An 11,218-nucleotide genomic window follows, 5' to 3' on the forward strand; every position below is an offset into this window, starting at 1 on the left:
ATATGCTGTATTACCAGGTCCGAAATAATCAAATCTAAATTAGATAATTTCAAAAGTTACTACTTAAAATTGATACTTTGTACTGAAATCAATTTGTGTGTATTTTTGATAGATTGCGAATCACCATGCATCCCGTAATACATAAACCAGGATACGCTCCTGTTCTTTTTATCACCCCCCCCCCCCCCCCCCCCCCAACCACTCCACTCCACTCCGCCCACATCGTCATCTCATCGTCACGTCGCCTGACGGTGATTTTGCTGTCTGGCCTCTCTAGTACTAGGTCGGGCTAATTCAAATGAGCCCACCTTATTAACCAGTGTACACTAAATAGAGATTTTGGCAAACGAACTTTTTCTTATTTATTGCCTTATTACTTGTGCTGGGAAGGTTCCAGTATTGAATTAAATTTATTAATTTACTAATATTATATCAATTTAGTATTAGTTTGTGTTGTTTTAATATATTTGTTTATCCATTTAAATTATTTCTTTTTTTTCCCCTCGTTTTCTTTAGTGTTTCTCAAAACTCATTTATTTAAATTGTTTTCTTATTTGTTTGTTGTTGTTGTTGTTTTTTGTTGTTGTTTTTTGTTTTGTTTTTTTTACAAATTAATTTGTTAATTCTTTTTTTTTTTATTATTCTTAAAGTAATTACCGCTGTATTTTTATTGCCAGACTAAATATTTTTGCAAAACAATGTAATTTTCTATTGTATTTCCTCTAATAAAACAAAACACTTTTATTCAAAAGTCACGACTAAATAAATATATAAAATACAACCACCATTTTGGTTTTCTCAACAATTGAATTAGTATACGAGAAATACTCTTCTGAGTAAGGAGAGTAAGTAGTTGAATTCTAAGTTATAGAGGAAATACGGAAGGGTGGGCAGATTCCGTGCTTGCCCGTCCTGAAGCTAATACATACATAAGATGGTTCGCGATGAAGAGGCGGGAAGCAAGGGATTGGTTGGGTAAGGAGCAAAGATAACACGGTAATTATTGTGACGATAGTCAAACGAATACATGAGGAGAGATTGGTAACATTATTTTGTCTTAATTATATTGTATGAAGTATTGGCGAAAGCCTAATATTAAATAAACGTTGTTTTTGTTTGTCTTATTTTGACTATGGAACTGATACTGATACTTGTCATAGCAGACCTGCCTACTTTAGATAGGAAAATAAAAATCGTAGTTTTCAGGGCTAATAAAATCGTAGATATTTTAACTACCCTTTTAAAAAATCACCGGAATTTTCGTCTGTTTTGATAGATATCAAATTTTAAAAAACGAGAAAAAATAATTGGAAACGTAATAATGATGGTGATGGTGGTATAGTGGTAGCGGTGGTGGTAGTAGTAATGATGATGGTAATATTATTATTATTATTATTATTATTATTATTATTATTATTATTATTATTATTATTATTATTATTATTATTAATATTATTATTATTATTATTATTATTATTATTATTGTTATTATTATTATTATTATTATTATTATTATTATTATTATTATTATTATTATTATTATTATTATTATTATTATTATTATTATTATTATTATTATATTATCATTGTTATTATTATTGTACGTATTGGTGGTATTACTATTGTTGTATTTTTTTTTGGTGGTTATTAATGGTATCAGTTTATTGTTTGGTCCCATTTGCCATTATTTTCCACTTTCATGTATGTGGTCATCAAATTGTATGATTAATTGGCGAAAGCCTAAGATTGAATAAATTTTGTAATATCGTATGGTAACCATCATTGTCGACGACATCGTCGTTGTCATCATAATCATCATCATCATCATCATCATCATCATCATCATCATCATCATCATCATCATTAACAACAACAACAACAATATTAACAACAAGTACAACAATAGAAATAAAAACAATATCAACATCACCATACAATTTCCGTCATCGTCTCCACAACTATCATTCTAACCAACAGCACCACCAAAACCACTACCATAATTACCCCTCACCGCCTCGTCTTCCTCCTCCTCCTCCACCACCACCACCACCGCTACCACTATTCCAACCACTACCACCACCGGCACAATCATTCTGACCACCAAGACAGCAGTAAAAATTATGCAATTTGAGCTCTGAATGAAACTCGAGTCATATCGCTGTTGTTGCTTCTCCATGAAAACTTTAAGGTTACTACGTACTACTGAAAACCAGAAATATGTAAAAGCAATATTAATATCGCCGTTGAGGGATTAAAGCATCTCTTTAATTTTTCGAGTGAAGGAAATGGACTTGTATTGTCAAGGTGTTGTCGCATTATGTCTCGTCGCTTTATTTTTTAGTTGTATTCTCTTTCGTGATTCATTTTTGATTACGTTTGGAAGAATTAAAATCTACTGGTATTGTCATTTCATTGTGAATGTGATTATTGGTGGTTGAAATATTTTTTGTTTAAAGGCGAAAAAAAAAATCAAAAAAATTTTTTATTAAAAAAAAAACAAAAAAATAAAAAATAAAAAATATATATCATATATATATATATATATATATATATATATATATATATATATATATATATATGACCGAATCCTCTTTGCCCAACCACTGTAAATAGGCTAGAACCGCCACTGATTATATATATATATATATATATATATATATATATATATATATATATATATATATATATATATATATATATATATATATATTTATATATATATATACATACACATATCACACGTGGCCGAAAAACAAAAAAAGTGAACTTTGTCATCCGGCTCTTATAATTTAGGTGATTTTAATTTTGGGCCGCGGATGACGAAAAATCTTATTACTTTTTTATTTTAACTAATATTTTTTACACGCTCAGTTTTCATGAGTTTTGGTCTTTTATCCACAAATTGAGGGAATCTGTGGGGCCGTGGGTGAAAAAAAATGTACGTCTAATAAATGGGCCATAAGGTGCATCTTAGAAGATTTAGCCTGAGTGCCCTTGCACCCCTATACCTGTCTTTGTTTCTTCATTCCCGACCCACGGGCACTTAGGCGGAAACTACTGTATTATCGCCATCTTTGGAAGTAGTGTGTATCCACTGCTCCACGTTAATCCCCATCCCTCCTTTCCATTTTATTTCTGTTCACTCAATATTATATGCCCGACAGTAGCCTCCATCGTGTGGCACTGACATGGACACCCGACAGCATCAGGAAGAGAAAATACAACGCTGCAACCGACAGGACATCCTGGAGAAGAATTGTTTACGGCCCCATTCACCAGGAGGAGAGATGGAGGTCAAATAAGATATTATCATTTCCACCATGGATATAAAATACCCTTTATTCATCCCATGGGGGAAATTTGTCTTTATGGTCTATTCCAAGGGAAGACTGGAATAACCAAGGCGTCAGCCGCAGTGCAGCGCCGCAAATTGAGCTAGGGCGAGGTGACTTGCTCAAGGCCACACAACGCAGCGGCGGGTGATCGAGCTCGTTACCTTCCGGGTACGAAGCAAAGACTGTACCACTGAGCCATTTTTCATAGCTTCTCCAATGTAAGTTCACTGTTCCACGTGATTCAGCTGTGAATGAGTATCTGTCTACACGAAGAGATTGAGGTGATTATCAAATTATAGTATAGTATAATATAATTATAATATACATTGACATTACATTCGTGGCAATGGTGGGAGTGACGCTATTAAATAAAATAACTTTGGGTGGAGAGTGTATGCTTCTAGCCTCTTCATAATAATTTTATACGTGTGTGGTGTCAAAACTGAATGAAAATACGCTTTGAAAATGTTAGGAATATAGTTCAGCACTCCCAAGTAAGGGGTCCAAAATATTCATGAATGACTCAAATGGCAAAGGTTGGTCGAGGAAACCAGCCAAGACTCAAGACTCCACTCAGGAGTGGCCTTCGGTGTAGTTACCTGTGTGACCTCCTTCGAGGTCAAACGCATGAGGACTGATGAAGGCTTTGTGTTTATGCTCAAATAATTTTTATCTTGACTTGTAAATTAATATTTACAATTTAGAAATATTTTTATTTTCCTAAGTACAAAGGATCGAAACTATAGTGTTTAAATCTATAATCTTTAATCTTTAAAAGTATATTCTAGACATGTTTGAAAAGAATTTTACCCTATAAGCACCTCAAATAGAAAGGCTAAAGGTTTTTCAGGTCGTTTCCGTTCGGGTTCACAAGTGCCCTATTTGGAAACAAACATTGTGAGGTTTAGAAAAGTTCTGCTGGGACCAGCGGAGGACTGCTCTTTTGTGGACTTTCTATTGAATTGTTTGTTTATTTTGACCACTTAATGGATTAACGAATAGTTTTTTTTTAACAAACTAGATTTTTTACGAAATTTGAAGAGACTTCAGCGAGAGATGTGAGTATACTTTTTGAAGACTAGACCATCTCAGATCTGTCTTGATTTTGTTTTCACCATCGCAAACCAGAAATACCTTATTTATTGAAAACTTTCTTACTCGAATGTCGGTTTTTGTCAATTTTCTTTTGTTTTTAACCTATCAGACTTGTCTTTGTCATTTGAGTAAAATGAGATATAGATTGAGATAGATTATGTCTTGAAAGATAGAATTAGAATGTTTTTATTGTCATCTCAAGAAATTGACATGTCTGATAAATGAAATAAATGATGTCATAAAATTAAAATAATGATGATAATAAATTTAAATCTTCATTGTCCACAATTACAATAAAAGGAAATTTCAATCGTTTACCTTTGCACGAACAAATATTAAAAGCAAATATATGTGTGAATATTTCAACACAAACTGTTCAATCACAATACATCACAGACTTCCTTCGCCTTCATAGATTTAAGTTAAAACATTGAACATTTTGATTTGATATTTGAATTTGTACAAATTTATGCATATCCATTATAAAGAACGTTACTCTGTTCACTGTATCCTACTATCAATACATTGTATACGGTCCTGACCTCCCCCAATACATTCCTGTATTTAGTACAGCATTCTTCTCTGTTTCTCTCTCTCTCTCTCTCTCTCTCTCTCTCTCTCTCTCTCTCTCTCTCTCTCTCTCTCTCTCTCTCTCTCTCTCTCTCTCTCTCTCTCGCTCCCCCCCTCTTTCTCTCTCTCCTCTCTCTCTCTCTCTCTCTCTCTCTCTCTCTCTCTCTCTCTCTCTCTCTCTCTCTCTATATATATATATATATATATATATATATATATATATATATATATATATATATATATATATATATATATATTCTCCTAGTAGACCATAAGGGACCAAATTTCAATTTCATTGTGGCATAAGTTGCTGATGCCCTTTATGTAAGCACTTGCAATACTGCCTTTAGCTTCGTTTATGAAAAAAACATGTTTTCCATACATCTGTGAAAATAATCTGAAGTACCAAAGCAGTCATGAGCTGAGGCATGATCAGGGTATATTACATAGCACTGGGTCATCTCTCACAGTGTTTCAAGTGAGAGACTAATTTTTCCTTTTTGTGTCATTTATACATGACGATGTATGAAGAACTTATCTTCTGTTTTTTGGGGTTTTTTTAAAAAGTATTTTAATTATTGAGTTATTTCCATTTCAAATTATCACCTGCTAGAATTTAAATAAAATCTTTTTCTTCTAGTTCAGTTTCAATATATTTTTATATCTCATTAAGCATAATGAGAGTGTATCTCACTTCCACGTATGTACTCACATCAGCTGACACAATCCATCTTCAACGAGAGGGTCCTTTATAAATAATTTTTATCGATCACGGCTTACAGCCAGCTATTATCCACTCCTTAAGGTGGAGTTATGCATAATATTGAAATGCCATACATAAGTGTAATACTCTGGAACTAGAATTCTGCGATAATAATTGCCACCAAGAAGCCTTTCTCTTTAATTTTAAACTCCTCACACTGACATAGTCTGACCCCAACAACTTAAAAAAATTTTTTTTTTAAAATTGAGTCTATGTATTTGACTATAAAACCTATTTATTTATATAAAGATTCGTATCTACCCTTAAGTATAGAATAAAAAATACTTAAAAAAATTTTTTTTTTAAAATTGAGTCTATGTATTTGACTATAAAACCTATTTATTTATATAAAGATTCGTATCTACCCTTAAGTATAGAATAAAAAATATTGTAAAACAAATTTTCTAAATAATAAGAAATGACACGTCTTAGTCTGTTTTTTATCATTTTACTTTCAGGTGTAACCTTGACTCACTCAATGATATTTTGAATTTAATTGAAATGGCAAAAATAGAAAGAAATGACACACACACACACACACACACACACACACACACACACACAGAGAGAGAGAGAGAGAGAGAGAGAGAGAGAGAGATAGAGAGAGAGAGAGAGAGAGAGAGAGAGAGAGAGAGGTGGGAGAAAGAGTGAGAGTGAGAGAGAAAGAATAGTAATGTAAAGCACATTGATCATGTAATGTGCATGTTCAAATTTATCTATTTTTTATATAACATAAAAACAGGTGAACAAATAGGCTCTTTTAGGTAGGATAATGATAGCAGGGTTGGTAGTTTTCATCACACACACACACTCACACATACAATCATACATGAAAACAATAAGATTCTTGTTGTATCAGTCTACATCAAGAAAACACTCATATGGAAAGCAGTTTTTTTTTTTATTAGGGGAGGATTATATTGTCTGAGATGATAGTTTTTTTCCTGTAGATCAGTTCTGTTATTCAGCTTTTATAAAATGACTCAGGTATATCCACTTAATTTGCTCTAAACGGTTTCCTTTGGGTCCCAAGCCAACAACAATGCTTATAATATGTAGGACAAGATATGATACTTGTAAGACACTATTATTTCATTTTTTTATTTTTTTTGGATAAAGAACATTGTTATTGGAGAGGTACTCATTTTTACTATTGAGGGCAGTGGGAGAATGTGAGTAAAGAATCTTTTCCAACAACAAAACTTTGTGCTGCCCAGAGCAAGACTCAAATTCAAATCAAGCACCTGTTAGTCCCTCAGGCAAGTATCATACCACAGCCGCAATGTTTCTTTATTAGCACAAGGAATGACCTGTTTTGAAGATCACATGGCATCGTCTATTGAAACTGTGGCCTTTAATTTGGTCATTAATATATTTTAAAAAGAAAAATCTGTTCATTCATCCCCAAGGGATAATATGTCTTAAGGATGTATTCCGAGAGAAGACTCGAATAACACAGGTGTCAGCCTCAGTACAGTGCCACAAAGTGAACTGGGTTCAGATTACTTGCTCAAGGCCACACAGCGCATGTCGGATTCAAACTCTGCACCTTTTGTGTATGAAGCAAAGACCATACTGTTGTGCCACGCTGACCCTCACAAGGGTAGATTGTCGCCAGGATCAAATTGCTATAATCCATTGCCTAAATGTCAAAGATACCTATGATCCAAGAATGCTGCATTGCATTAAATAACCTCGTTCTTAACTGTCCTTTTGTGCTTTGTACCACATTCCTTTTCTTAGGAGCATAAATGACCTAAAAGTGTTGTAAGTGCTGTAAAGCTCTAAATCTAAAAAAAAATACTAAACCAAGCATTCCAAATTCATGAGCCATCGAACATATTAATATTAACATTCTGGCTCCTCCACCATGCAAGATCACAGTCCCTTGTTGGCAAAGTTCAGTCTTACATTATATCTTTTTATCCATACTCATGTCCTCTTTGTTAAAGCGCTTTACACTTTAGTTACCTTTGAAATGGGGGTTCCGATAGCTTAGTTGTGAGAGCACTCGCTTTACACAAAAGGGACCAAGATCGATCCCAGATGCATTCAAGATTTTTTTATGACCCCTTGTTCACCCAGCAGTGATTGGGTAGCTGTTAGAGCTAGTGGAAATTGCTTTGGGATTAAGTAGCATCCTATCTAAAGAGTAGCAAACAACTGCTATCGTCCATTTCATGATTTCAAAACTGGTATAAATTCCAGCTTTATGGGCCTAATTGCTCTGAGGGACTATTTTTTTCTTTACATCTGAGATGTGAATGCAATTGCAAACATGTAAGTGAGCATAACTACAAAATGAAGAACTGCCAAATTTAGTGTTTTTATTGTGCAATTTAGCATATGTCAAAATAGACTAATGATAAATGTACAAACAATGCCAGTGATTATTGTACTATTTAATTGGGATTTTCGCTTTTTTGCCAAGGTTGGAATTTCTTCATCCTTATTGAAAAATGGAATACAATTTAGGCTTACTGATTATGTTTTGGTCAACAATCACCACAATTACCCTTCCTGCATACAGACTATTTAAGTGTTTAGATGTATACACCAACTAATTGGAATTATTATGTCCTAATTAACCTTTACCACCACTCACTATACAGTATTAGCCACTCAAGGGTTTTTTTTTGGCCCAATGACACTGAGTTTCATTTGCTTGTTTGTGTGTGTTTTTGTTTTTTGGGTTTTTTTTTCTTTTTGTTTTACACATACTTTGTCAATAAATAGATATTGGATTAATATTGTTTTATAACCGTGCCCTAAACATTATATTTCTGTTGTGGAGGACAATGTGAATTAACATATAAGAAGATGTAGTTGAAACCTGTATAGTCACCTCTATGTCAGGACAAGGACAATGTTATATATAAAACCTCAGAGAGACATATAAGTTTTATGTTTATTTCTGATTGGTAGGTAGAGGGGGGGTGTTTAAAAGCCTTTTTAAAGACTTTATAATCAAGTTGCACAGATCACAATAGGGCATAAGAAAATGTCTAAGCCAAACCAAGCTGAACTCATAACCACTACATAACAGACGCAACTGTTCTTGATCTCATCTAGTCATTCAATAATGACTATGTGGTCTTGTGGTAAGACACTCGCCTTCGGATCGAAAAGGTCCTGGGTTTGAGTCCTGCTCTGAGTGGTGCATAGACCTTGGAAAAGGCTCTTTACTCACATTCTCTCACCGCATTCAGCTGTAAAATGACTACCTGGTTGTTAACAGAGCTTTGTTTCTGTCGAAAATGATTGGAACAGCGCCTCACAAGCATCACTTCTCGCCCTACATGTTAAGTGTTGCTATTGGCTAGGGACACCCTGTAAAGCGCCTTGAACACATATAGTGGATAGTGCACTATATCACGGCTCCAGTGTGTTTTTTTTTTTTGCTTTTTAAAAATGTAACAATACTGTCGTGATTTGTAGCTTCATGTAACTTAAGATGTATCTTACATAGCATGTCATTGGTGTTTGTACAAATCAAATGAGAAGAGAATTAGATTTTGATTTGTCTTTACTGCTAACGTTCCAATTCATTCTGGCTTTGCCTATCGCTCAGTACTAGACTTCACAGTTATGTTTTGCCAATCCTCCAATCCTTCTAAATGCTTATCATATTATTGTCGCTGTTCACCCAGCCATGACCAGGGCATTGGCTGTCCAATTCACCCTTCCCAACAATATATTGGAATAACAATGTATACACTTATTTATAGTGGGTGCATTCAAGTGAAACCGTATCTCTGGTTGTTCGATCGTGCTTTAATTCACTTTGAACTGTGTGGTCAGTTACATAACATCACATTGGGTCGGGGCAGTCATTTGCTCACCGTAACACACGCTCTATCGTCTCTGTGGTCGTTTTTATCGACAATAGTGATTATGAAATTGATTTTGACCTGTCATTGAGATCCCACTAAACCACTTGGCGTCCAGTAGACTGATATCCCGGTGGTTTTATTCTTTATCTTTTCTAGAATATACTACAACTCGGAATACCACAGAGGGATTGAATCTCAATTGGAGGACAAATCCTCAGTTCGGGAAGAACGTTTCCTGGGTTACAGGAAATGGAGAGGGGGGGGGGGGGGGGGGGGGGGGAGGAGTGATAGGAGTAGAATCTGTATGGCGCAGGCCACTCCGCACAAGTGGGGTTTGGTGGATTCGACCTCGATGTTGTGTTGTGAGGAAGTGTCGGTCTGTTAGTGGTGATATTTTTTCGCATTGTATGACGAATAATATGGAACTGTGGTGCAACCTAAGATGCTGCTTGTCCACGTGAAGGACTAGGTCCAAGCTTATTCCTTCATTACTGAGACTAGTTTCTCATAAATGTGATTCATAGTCTCAAAACAGTATTATGTCGGGCTGAACAAGAGGTAAAAAAAAATAATAGGGATTTTAAGGCAAAAAATGATCAAAAATATAAATTCTTGGTTTTGTCTCTTTAAGAAATTATAATAATGTTTTGAAAGTTAATTCAAATCTATTTTTGGCAAGAAATTCACGTTTTTGCTTCTTTATCAATATCACCCGACATAAAACCGTCTCGGGTTGGTGAGGGTAATTTTATGCAAGACATTTATTGGGTGTGGGTGATCTTTTTAAGTTTTGCAATGATGAATCTATTTTAGGCAGAATGAAGAGAAGAGTGGTAAAACAACGGAGAGAGCGAGAGAGAGAGAGAGAGAGAGAAGAGAGAGAGAGAGAGAGAGAGAGAGAGAGAGAGACAGAAGGGGGGGGGAGGAGAGAGAGAGAAGAGAGAGAGAGAGAGAGAGAGAGAGAGAGAGAGAGAGAGAGAGAGAGAGCGTGTCGACACTTGTTTCTCCTGATAATTTGGGCCTTGTCCTTTAAAATAGGGAGGGGTCCCATCTCTGTGTACACATTTAGAACCCAATGTAATTTACGTGAGATTACGCCCGCCTCATTGGCTACCAGTATAATTTTTTAAATACAAAATATGCGTCGTCACTTATCTGTCATCCATCTCTCTCTCTCTCTCTCTCTCTCTCTCTCTCTCTCTCTCTCTCTCTCTCTCTATATATATATATATATATATATATATATATATATATATATATATATATATATATATATATATATATATATATATATATATATATCTGCTATTTTTATCCATATCTATTTATTTTATTTGTCAAATATTTTCAAACCCATTATTTATACATTTTTTCAGCCTCTTATAGTTTTAAAAAGTGTCATACATTGGTCTCTTTCTCACATAATAAACATATGGATGATTATATGACATGTCAGGGCTGCTAATTCCCCTTTTTTCTCCGGTATTATTTTGGAGTTTTTTTTCGAGTCCAAAAAAGATCCTGTCAGGATTGTTTGTTTATTTTTTTTTGTTTTTGTTTTTGAGTGTGTGTGTGTGTGTGTGTGTGTGTGTGTGTGTGTGTGTGTGCACGCGCGCGCGCGC

At 34.6% G+C, this 11,218-nt stretch overlaps 1 protein-coding gene across 1 annotated transcript in view; it reads left to right on the forward strand.

The window, feature by feature from the left end:
- Window positions 1–3,906: 3,906 nt before the first annotated feature.
- LOC144976405 (putative ferric-chelate reductase 1) overlaps window positions 3,907–11,218 on the forward strand; it is a 36,464-nt gene continuing 29,152 nt past the window's right edge. The window contains exon 1 of the mRNA XM_078920685.1: window positions 3,907–4,393. The gene's annotated coding sequence lies outside the window, so the exon portion shown is untranslated. The remainder of the gene's footprint in view (window positions 4,394–11,218) is intronic.

This window comes from Berghia stephanieae, chromosome 1, assembly GCF_034508935.2.
Source record: "Berghia stephanieae isolate SIO BIC M18660-M18661 chromosome 1, UCSD_Bste_1.3, whole genome shotgun sequence".
Classification (NCBI taxonomy): Eukaryota; Metazoa; Mollusca; class Gastropoda; order Nudibranchia; family Aeolidiidae; genus Berghia; species Berghia stephanieae.